We start from the raw sequence: 12,351 nt of genomic DNA on the forward strand, positions 1-12,351 counted from the left end.
TTGCTAACAAAACCCGAAAAAATAACCTGTAAGACCGACTTACTCGATCGAGTAAGTGACTTACTCGATCGAGTGCCACATGTACTCGATCGAGTATCCATCAGGCAGACTACTGTTTCGAAACAAACTTACTTACTCGACAAAGTAAGCCCTACTCGATAGAATACCCAATAACACAGAAAACCGCATTGTTACAGTGCCAGAGAGTCAAAGGGGAGCAGCGAAGACCGCAAGGTTAGATTTAGTATCTTGAGGTACCTGAGTGGAAATGGGAATCTATCTCCATGGATTTCATTGTGGGGCTACTGAGGAGTCAGCAAGGTAATAACATGATATGGGTGATTGTTGATCATTTGACCAAGTCAGCTCATTTTATTCCCATGAAAGATATGTGGAGTAAGGTGGAGTTGGCAAATGGCTACAAGAAGAATGTAGTGAGGTTACATGGAGTGCCAAAGGACATTTTGTCAGATCGAGATGCGAGGTTCATTTCTCGAATTTGGCAAGAGTTGCAGGAATTGATGGGGACTACTTTCAAGATGAGTACTGCATTTCATCCTGCGACAGATGGGCAGACAGAGAGAGAACAATTAAGACCTTAGAAGATATGTTAAGGGCTTGTGTGATGAAGTTTGATGGTAGCTGGGAAGATAGGTTGGATCTGATAGAGTTTTCTTACAACAACAGATATCATTTGAGTATTGGGATAGCTCCGTTTAAGGCTTTGTAGGGGAGGAGATGCAGGAGTCCGATTTGCTGGAATGATAGCGCAGAGGCAGTGGTTTTAGGTCAACAGATGGTACAAGATATGGTTGAACATGTGAAGTTGATTCGGCAAAAGATGAAAGCGGCACAGGATCGACAAAACAGTTATGCGGATTTGCATCGTTGGGACATCGAGTTCCAAGTTGGGGATAAGGTTCTTTTGAAAGTGTCACCTATGCATGGGGTGATGAGATTTGGTAAGAAAGAGAAGTTAAGCTAAAAGTTCATTGGCCCTTATGAGATTTTGGATCGTGTGCGAGAGGTTGCTTATCGGTTAGTTTTGCCACCAGCTTTGGATCGTGTACATAACGTGTTTCATGTGTCTCAACTACGGATATATGTGAGTGACCCTTCTCATGTGCTAGAGGTTGAGCACATTGAGTTGGATGAATCTTTGTCTTACCTTGAAGTGCCAAAAGAGATCTTAGATCACAAGGTTCGCAAGACTAGAACTGGGGAGACAGTGTTGCTAAAGGTTTTATGGTCCAATCACAATGTTGAGGAAGCAACTTGGGAGGCGGAGGAAGCTATGAAGGAACGATATCCATATCTTTTTGATCAGGTATGAGTGGTTACGGGGACATAAACATGTTTCTTTTAGGGGGTAGGAGATGATCGCATAAGGTTTTGGTACGATTTTTGGTCAGTTTTGGTAAAAGTTAGTGTTTGTTTTGAGTTATAGTGAGTGGTGTTTAAGTTTTGTTTTGAGGTATAGTTGTGTCGTTGCGTTATAGTTGAGTATAGTGAGTTTTTTTTTCTATATGGGTTTGATCTTCGGGGACGAAATTCATTTTAAAAGAGGGAAGACTGTAATACCTCAGATATTTGAGTTGTTAGGTACTTTATCGAGTAGGACTTACTCTGTCGAGTAAATCAGTTTTGCATTGTGGAGTACGTTCTGCCTGATGGGTACTCGATCGAGTAAGGGCAACTCGATCGAGTAGCAGGTACTCGATCGAGTACGTTAATTACTCGATCGAGTATGTCGGGTTTTACGGTTTTTCGGCCGGATTTTGATAGTAACGCGTGAAGAGTATATAAAGTGATTTCGACAGTTTACTTTTGATTTTTACTCTTTTCCCTAAATTTTTACAAAAAGAAAAACAACAACGTTCTTCTCTTCACTCTTTACTATCAAATTAAGGGCTAGGGTTGTTGGATTTCGGATTTCATCATACCTTTGTGATCGTCGTATTATGGTTAAGATCTTTGTACAGTTTTTATGTCAAATAGTTAATGTTGTTTAAAACCCTAATTGGGTGATTTTGGGGTTGTTGGGTTTGATTATGTGATAGATTGTGATTATGTGATTAATTGATTATAGGAGGTGATTTCGTAGAAGAAGGTTTTTGAGCCGCTGCATTTGGTTGATTTATGGTGATTTCGCCTCAGGTAGCGTATCCCTACTCAGTTGACTGTGTAAATATTATAAGATGGTTAGATTGATTGATTGGCATATTGGTGTAGACACCTCAAAGTTGTCTACTAGCCTTACGGGTACCCGATGATGAGGCTAATATTTAACGACTAAATGGAAATTGACAATGTTATAATTTATGGCTCTTTACGCTTATTTCTCGATAAATAACTTAAAATGACATAAAACCATCTTTAAGCCCACCACTTCCTTTCAATCCAGTTCAACCGATTATCATATTCTTAGCCTTTTTAATAAATTTTGAGGATTATATATTTAAAAAGTATATAGAAATATCGTTCAAAAGACGTATTGCTAGCCTAAAACCAAATAGGAGACAACGAGGAAATAATTCATTTAGGGTCCGTTTGGATTGAAAGAATTGGAGAGAAGGGGAGGGGAGGGAAAGGGAGGGATTCAATTTCCTTTGTTTGGATAAAAAATATGGGAGAAAGGAAATGGAAGGGAAGAGAAATGAGAGGACTTATTTTCCCTCCTATAGAACAAACTATAATCTTACTAAAGGTGGCAAGATTTGGAAAGAAAACATTATTTGGACTCTAATTATACCACCAACATCCTTCAATCCTCCATCCATTCTTCATCTCCCTCCTTCCTCCCCTTCCATTTCCCTTCATAATTTTTGTTATCCAAACACCCACATCCCATTTGCCCTCCCCTTCTCTTCCCTCCCTTCACCTCCCCTCACTCCCCCTCCCCTCCCCTTCCCTCCTAAAATTGTATCCAAACGGACCCTTAGAGGTCCGTCAATTTGTTGCACCAAGTGAAGTCCATTTATCTTTTTGGACTATATTACGGAAATGGCAGAGGACATTGAAAAATACACTTGGGTCCGACTATAAAACACTTGCATAAGGAAAAAAGGTAGAGATACATGTGCTACTATGAGAGAAAGGGTAAGAATGATTGGATATTTACTTCATGTCAAGAGAAAGACCGTTTGCTCTAAAACTTACTACACATATATGTGGTAGGTACCAGAAATATATAGAGATAATAAGAATCATGACCAAACTCTATCTTTGAGAGATCTATTAACAACCGAACACATAAGACCGTTCCTAGGACTCTACTATTCTAAATCCCAAATCCCTATACTAAAGCTGGTGGAAATACAAAGGAAGATGTTAGAGTTACACCAGGTGTATGAGGCCCTCATACACCACCAATAAAAACACGCCACTTGTCCATTTTGAAGAATTTGAATTTATCCATTAATTAGCTTGATTCCTTCATTAGTTACTCCCCTATTAATTGTTTCTCGGTAATCACATATATTTTATTAATTAAAAAAACTTCTCTCCTAATTTTTTATTTACCTCTTATTTATTACTAATACCTTTTATTATTTTTAGTATTTATGTATACCTTTATTGATTCGTATATTTATGCATACCTGTATACGCTACGATTTAATATACGTACTGTATTAATTTATTTATACGGTATAATTTAATATACATATACATTCCTTATATGTATGTTTATGTATTTACGGAAGTACATTATTTGCATTAAATTTTTTTAAATATTTTTTTTTTCAATTAATAATTTTCATATAATACCTTTAGTTTTGTCTTATATTTAAATTTTGTTTAAAATTTATTTTTTTTATTAATTTTTTTTATTGTAAATTATATCTAAATTTCGTTGTAATTTTTTTTTTTGCTTATTTAGGTATGAATATATTTTGTTTTATACAAACTGGTTTAAAATTTTAATTAAATTGGTTAATATTTTATTTGTTCAAATTTTTTTTATTAAAATTTTAAATTAAATTAAATTTTTTTATTATTAATTTTCGTTGTACTTTTTTTTATGAATAAGTAATTTTCGTTATGTCTTTTTTATACACACTATTTTAAAATTTTAATTAAGTTGATTAATATTTTATTTGTTTAATTTATATTTGCTAATATCCATGACGGGAAGTGAAAAGGGTCATATATATATATATATATATATATATATATATATATATACATATATATATATATATATACATATATATATATATATATACATATATATATAGGACTGGACATGTGACAGGATAAGTTAATGGTGTAGTGGTTTACTTGATGCTTTCTTTACTAAGTGTCTCGTGTTCGAATCCTCTTGTGGGTTTTTCTTTTTCTTTTTGGCATAAATTTGCACAAGTTAACCGAATGCTATTCTAATACTTGAAAACATGGACTCAATACTGTGAAAATGAATTAAGAAAAATAGTCATTGATTTTGATTAATCATACATTATTTGTTTAAAGAAGTCAAATTATATTAAAAAAAATTCATACTTTCTATTTACAACCTATGACTATAATGAGTATATTGAGAATTTGAATATTGTGACCTAAATTATGGAGTCTAATGTGATTGGGAGAATTTCGGAGTATTTTGTGACGCTGTGAAATGTGGAGTATTTTGTGTACCACTAAAGCCACTCATAAAGGATGAAGCATCATCGTTTGCAACATGTCGGGTTGGGTTCGTATTTTGGGGGAGCGTAGTGGTCGTCGGATCATCATCATTTGTCTTTCTCCTTCTCTTTGTTTGTCTTACGATACGTCTTCTGCCATTCCCTCGCTTGTCGGGGGGTCTCTAATGTCACCTTCTTGTTGAGGTGTGTTTATGATAGTCTCCCTAAGTCGTAGTCTCCTACGACCCCACATTTTTTAAGAAACTCCACCTGCCGCAAATGAATCTATAGACTGTATCCCAGCATGAGCCTCCAACTCTTTGATTAGTTCATCGGTTCTACTAGTATAAATGGCAGAAGACCCTTCACTTTGCATAGCCAACCTCTTAATGTAATCATTTTTTACCGTTATCTCAACAGACCTTTTAACACGTTCTGACTCATCCGGGTTGTAATACCCAACCCGAATGTTTTCGTATCCTCTAACCAAATCCTTGCGCTAGCGATCCAATATGTATTTGTCTGGGATAGCTTTTACGTCCAACACATCAAGACACTTCATGATATGGCGACATAAGATCCCTCTAAATTCAAACATCTTACAACCACATTTATACTCACCAGTGATTGTGTCAATACTCACTTCAAAACTTCTTCGATCTTTCTTCTAAAATGCTTCTGTCACTTTTGAAGTGGCCCTAAACCTCTTGATGAAACCCAAACTATTTGGAAAAGTTTCGACGTTAGTGCTTATACAACCATATACCTCAGTTTTCACCTCTCTGAATTTACTGTTTGTGTAGACCTTACTATAGATATCCTCGAATAATATCAGGGGATCCCATTTAAGTGGGCTCTTAATGTCTTTGGCGTTATTAACTTTCTCGTCCTCCACCTTTTTCTCTATGGCATCCTCGTACTGCTTCATGAACTGCATCATGCCGGTTTCTATGCTCATGTATGTTTTAATAAATCTGTTTATTTGTTCACTCCTCTGAGTAGAAGCCATACCCGCACAGAAAGTGTCTTTCCAAAAACAGGCATCCACTGCTGTCTCATATCCCATGCACCCCTCAACCATTTGTTGCGTCGCAAGTTGTATTTTTCCATGAAATCGTCCCACATATCTTGCAGTTCCTCCGCCATGATACTCTGCACAAGCGTACGCAAATCTCTGTCAATCTGAGGAAATTGTGGGTGGTCTTTTAAATTCTTATCCGCGTTTTGAAGAATATGCCAAAGGCATAATCTATGTTTAGTGTCCGGGAACACTTTCATGACTGCCCCTCCATTGCTTTGCATTAATCAGTCAATAAGACGGTCGGAGCTCTCCCCATACATTCCATCCATTGAAATTTCTGAGTATTTAGAGAGAAGATAAAGAGTAGAGAGAAGATAAAGAGAGATAAAGTAAATGACTAATAAGAAAAGGTTAGGTAGGAATGAATTCTTCTTTTAACTCACCCGTATTTATAATAAGGATGGTGACCTTTGGTGAACCATAACATGAATAAGTTAAATTAAATTAAATAAATTTGGTGGTTCATGAATAAATTCAATTAAACTATTAAATTAAATAAGACGCCCCGGAATATTAAAAGACAGAATTTTCTAAAATTACAATATTAAGGAAAATAACAATATTAAGGAAAATTAAAGATTACAATATTAAGGAAAATAAAGATTACAATATTTAGTAAAACTAAATTAATAAAAACTAAAACTAAATTAAAGATTAAAATATTAAGGAAAAAAAAGAAAACTAATTTCTAAGATAAAAAAGGAAAAATAGCCTCTAAGGCCCCGATCTCCCTCGCCAAGTCCTTCCTGAAATCGTTTGTCCTTTGATAGTCACTTAGGAAGGATTATATGAGGTCCTCGAGTGATTTTTCGAAATATTTGACACCTCTTTCATGCCAACGGTTGCGGCGTTACATAAGGGATTTCATCCTGGAAACATGCTCCAACTTCGTCACACGGAGCTCATCCACCAAAGCTTGTTTACCTCTGATTGACTTCTTAACAACATCAGCGGCGCCGTTTTCCATCTTGACGTATACAAAAATAAGGATTAAATTAAAATTAAGAATATTAAAGGTGATTATTATTGAGAGAAGAGAGAGAAGTTGAATAAATAGAGATGAAAAAAATTATTATTGAGAGAAGTTAGAGAGAGTGTGTGATTATGTTTTAGTTGATATGATAACAAAAAAAAATGCTTATAAAGATTGTAATATTTACTAATCCGTGACTTTCTTTGTGATTGGTCACTCATTGGATGAACGGCCACGATTTAATGTGGAATATCATCTAATATTTTATTGACAACTGAACGGCCACGATAAACTCTTAAGTACCATAACTTTTTATGTTGTTTTAACCCTAAATTGTCCTTTTCCCGCCAAACACAATATTTTCAACCGTTTATTATAAAAAAATTCGTACAATCCTATTGATCGTACGTTGCAACGATTAGTCTATAGCAACGTACGATCGATACCATCTTAAACCATATGTGGCATGAAATCTTAATCTTAAGTCTTGCGTTCCGGTCATATATAAACTCATATTCATCGAACGTTGCTAAAATTAGTCCTACGATGTTGATCGGAACAATTAACTAATTATAGCAACATACGATTGATAACATCTTAAACTTAGGTCTTAAATTTATGTCTTACGTCCCGAGACATAGGTATCTAAACCTGTATTGATCGCACATTGCTATGATTAGTCAATAGTAACGTACGATCAATGGCATCTTAAACCATAACACATAGGTATCTAAACCTGTATTGATCGTACATTGCTATGATTAGTCAATAGCAACGTACGATCGATAACATCTTAAACCATAAGTGGTATGACATCTTAATCGTAAGTCTTGCATTCCGATCATATATAAACTCATATTGATCAAACGTTGCTAAAATTAGTACTACAGTGTTGATCGGGACAATTAACTAATTATAACAACATACGATTGATAACATCTTAAACCATAACTAGAATAACATCTTAACCTTAGGTCTTATATTTACGTACACATACGATCGTACATATTGCTAAAAACTCTAAAACTCCAAATAAACCCCAAACTCCTAAAAACCCTAGAAATCCCAGAAATCCTAAACCCCAAATAAACCCTAAACCCCAAATAAACCCTAAACCCCTAAAAAAGCCTTAAAACCGTAAAATTATATTTTAACCAATCTATGATGGGCTAAAATTTGGATGAACATACGATCAACGCAACGATCTATGTAGAACATTTGTATTATATTTTCAAAAATATAAATTTCTATTTTAATATTTACACTTAATAAACAAAATAAATTAATTAACTGTAACTATTCATTTCTTAAATGTTATTTTTTATTTCTTAACAAATTAAAACTTATATTTTACTATCAATTTAACTGTAGTTTATCATATTTACTAATATATTTACTATATTAATATGTTACTATATTAATTTAACTGTATATTTATATTATGTTTTCACAAATATAATTTATATTTTAATATTTTAACTTAATAAAACTAACATTTTACCATCTAATATGACTAATATAATTTGTCTATGGATAAAAATATGTTTCGGCAGTAATATTCTACGAAGTTACATAAATTCTTTACTTTCAATTATTTAAAAACATGTAAATAAATTAAGATATATTTTCTTTACTATTTTTTTTAATAATATAATTGGTCATTAATAGTTTTTATCTACTTGCCTTTTCGAATAATGTAAAATAAATTAAGGTGCATAGGGAAGTCAAACGTTCATAATTCAATTTTATGGAGAATAGTAAGAGTTACCCGATTTTTTTTTTTTAATTCCATTTCATCGAGTATGATTAGAGTCACCCTTTTGGTTTTTATTTTTTTTTATTTTAATTTATAAGGACAATTAAAAGAAAGGTAATATGAGAAGAAAATTACTTTCATTAATCTTAAAAAGGATGGTACAAAGGAAAAAAAAAACAACAAACGAAATTTTAATACTAAATCTAATGACTACAACAAACACAAGAATCAAATCTAAGTTTCTTAGAATTGAGCCTTCTTGGATGAGTTCTCCCGAACCTCTTCTTGGACATCTTTGGAGGGGGGATGTCGGGGGTTTTTGTGCATGGCGATTTCCCCGTAACTTTTCCGGAGTTCTTCGGCTTAGGAGGGGTTGCTATAACCTCAATCATCTCCACTACTTCATCCTCCTCTTGCTCCTCCACCCTAAAAATGGTGGAATTAACTTTAAGGGTAGCTAACATCTCTATCCCATCGTCAATTTTCTTCCAATACATTTTGTCGAGTTCAAATTTACCCCAATTAAGCATATTAAATTCCTCCTCAAATAAATCGACAAGGAAAGTATTTCCATGGTAACCGGGACTAGCTCTCGTTAAAGCATTTTGGACGTTGGTAGGACCAACTTCCTTGATTATTTCTCTCATGAACAACCCCGTGCACACAATGTCTCTTGCATGGGCTTTCCTCTCTTCCGACATTTTTGTTATTTCACTTTAGGATATTTAAGATTAATTTAGTAGGGAAGATGTACTTTGGATGAATTAAAATTTGGAGGGAATGACTATATTTATAATACAATATTTCTCTCCAAAAAAAATAATCAATGCATGGTTTCCCGCCAAATGAAAGTTAGGTGGGGAAAACCCTAACGACCTTTCATCTTCTTAACTACAACATAAAAATAACAAGTACCCCTGAAATATTTATTTAGAGTGTAGATTATAAGCATACAATTGGTGTAGCATAGTTGGTAGGAGACATATTTTTCTTACCAGACGTCTAAGGTTCGAGCCTTGTTGCAGTACTTTTTATTAACAAGTTTTTTTGAGTACTTTTTATAAAAAAAACGTATTTAAATAAAAATAGTTGTACCATAAATAATTATGTCCAACAAATTTTTAAGAAAATTTATTATCAACATTTTTTTAAGAATTTTTTATTAAATAATTATGTCCAATAATTTTTTTTAAGAAAATTAAAAAAATATATTTTAAAAATTTTTTATTAACATTTTTTGTATTTAACTCACAAGTTTCATACTTAATATTATGAAATGATACATAAAAAATATATTGTAAATAAAGTGCCTTATAAAATGCAAAAATAATTTATCAATAAAAAAATAAAAAAATAAAACCTTGAATAAGAAAAAAAAATATTACCATAAATAATTATGTCAAATAAATACAGAACGCAATATATTCAATAATAAATTAAAAAGAAAAATAAATATAAAAGTAAACAGCGAAAATAATTATACATAAATATTACAAAGATATATAATTAATACAAATGTATATAAGGTGAGATACAAAAATACGAAATATACAATTTAAAAAATGTATACAATTTAATAGAGAGAGAAATTAGAGAGAGGATTCTCTCAATTACGATATTCAGTTATGCTTAAACCGCCATTGCTACAGCTCCCCAAGCTTCCATGGCTCGAGGGAGGGGCCGTCCGCCTAAAGGAAGACCACCAATCGACTCCTCTACTCCTTCCGAGTCTTCTTGTACCACTTCTTTCCAGAATTCTGATGTTGACAATCAACTAGAGGAAACCCAGCTCTCTTCACCAAGGCAGCCGATTTTACTAAATACCTTGATTATTGAAGCTGTCAATTCTGCTGGTATACACTCTAATTCTGTGCCTAATGCTTCTATTCCTGTTCTTAATGCTTCTTCTCCTCCTATTATGCCGATTTCGACTGAATTGTTGAATAGTGGTAATCCCTCTGTCCCTGTGCCATCAGTTGTTTCGCCTACTGCAATTCATGCATCTCTTGCTTCTACTGAGAAAGTGAGTGATGCAGAGATTGCACCAAAGTGGTCAGATGTTGCTAAGCCAAAGACTCAACTTGGTATGCGACTCTTTTTCCATGAACAGAGCAAAACAGCTTCTGAGATTGATGTTGAACTTGATGATATTGCTGATGAATTGAAGCTTTAGAAGTTCACTCTCATGGGTCACTTGTTGGGATCAAAACCAACCCTAAAACAAGTTTCTGAGTATGTTAGTAAAAACTGGAGTCATATTGCCTCTCATGTGGTACAATACTTTAGGAAGGGTTGATTTAGGTTCAGATTTAGCAGTGAGGAGGACATGAACAATGTTCTTAAGGAGGGTCCTTGGAAAATGGGGTCTTATTCCCTAATTCTGACACAATGGCATCCTAGTTTTTCATTTGAAATGGAGAAAGTCTCTGTTGCTCCCATCTGGGTTTTGTTTCCAGGTCTAAATTCATATCTCTGGTCCAGTGCTATGTTATTTAAGATGTCAAGCAAGATTGGTAGACCTATGTTTGCTGATATCCCAACCACTAATAAGGACAAATTGTCCTTTGCTAGGGTTATGATAGAGGTGGACATATCTACTAACCCTCCCCTTGAAATCTCCCTTAATACCACTTTTGGTCCCTATACTCAGAGAGTAGAGTATGAGTGGATTCTCCACTATTGCTCTAGTTGTGGAAAAATGGGTCACCCCAGCAGTCTTGCAAGAAAAATAAGCCTGCTGTCACTGCTGCCCAACAAAAGATAGGGGTTAAATACATTAAGAAGAATACTCCTTGTGTGCTAGGTGGTACCTCAGGTTCAGCCGTGGTTGATTCTGAATCTGTACCTACTGAGAAGAGCTCAGATTGCTTGCTTGGCTCTTCTAATAAGGCTGCTGATTCAAGATCCTCCTCACTAAATGCTGAAATGCATCAAGAATGCACCAAGAAGGACCAGTTGGCTCAACCTCAAATAGCCTTGAAGAGAGGTTGTTCAACTGAGTCAAATGCTGTCACTATTGATTCTCATAATACGCTTACTCCCTTGGTTACTCTAGAGGAAGGGGAGCTAATCCCAGAGTTGGACTCTGATGAGATCTTGGAGGACCCTGCAGAGCATCATCCTTGTGTGCTAGGTGGTACCTTAGCACCAGTAGCTGATAATCCTAACCTTGTGCCACTTGATGGGGACCCAGCTTTAGACCCCTCACTTTGGCTGCTGAGTTGGGATCCCAGCTGCTGGCTGCTAAAATGCATCAAGAATGAACCAAGAAGGACCAGTTCAGTCAGCCTCAAATAGCCTTGAACAGAAGTTGCTCAACTGAGTTAGAGCATAACATCACTATTCCTGTTACTAATGGTTTTACCCTATTGGCTAATCCAGATGTGTTGGATTCTGAGCTGCAGCATCCAGGCACCAATCTTGTAGGGGATCCCCCACCTGATCTGACTTCTCAATGATTCTTGCCACTTGGAATATCAGAGGCTTTAATAAGCCTATCAAGCATAGTGAGGTCAATCTCTTTCTCAAAGCAAATAAAGTGGATGTTTTAGGACTTCGTGAAACTAAGGTAAAGACTAATAAAGCTAAAGCTATCCTTAGATCTAAATTTAAAAGATATAATGTTTTATGTAACTACAATAAGCATTACAATGGTAGAATATGGGTGTTATGGAACCCAGATACCACCAAAGTGGATATTCTGCAGGAGACTGCTCAGGTGGTCCATTGCAAAGTGAGATATCTTCTTACTGGCAAGGAGTTCTTTTTGTCTGTAGTTTATGGTACTAATAGTGCTACAAAAAGACATGAATTATGGGATTCTTTGCTTCATTTCTCTAGCCAGGTTGAGCAGTGGGCAGCTATGGGGGATTTCAATGTTGTAAGACATGTTTGATACATGCATTTTATATAGTCTTTT

This window comes from Silene latifolia, chromosome 5 (genome assembly GCF_048544455.1).
Source record: "Silene latifolia isolate original U9 population chromosome 5, ASM4854445v1, whole genome shotgun sequence".
NCBI lineage: Eukaryota > Viridiplantae > Streptophyta > Magnoliopsida > Caryophyllales > Caryophyllaceae > Silene > Silene latifolia.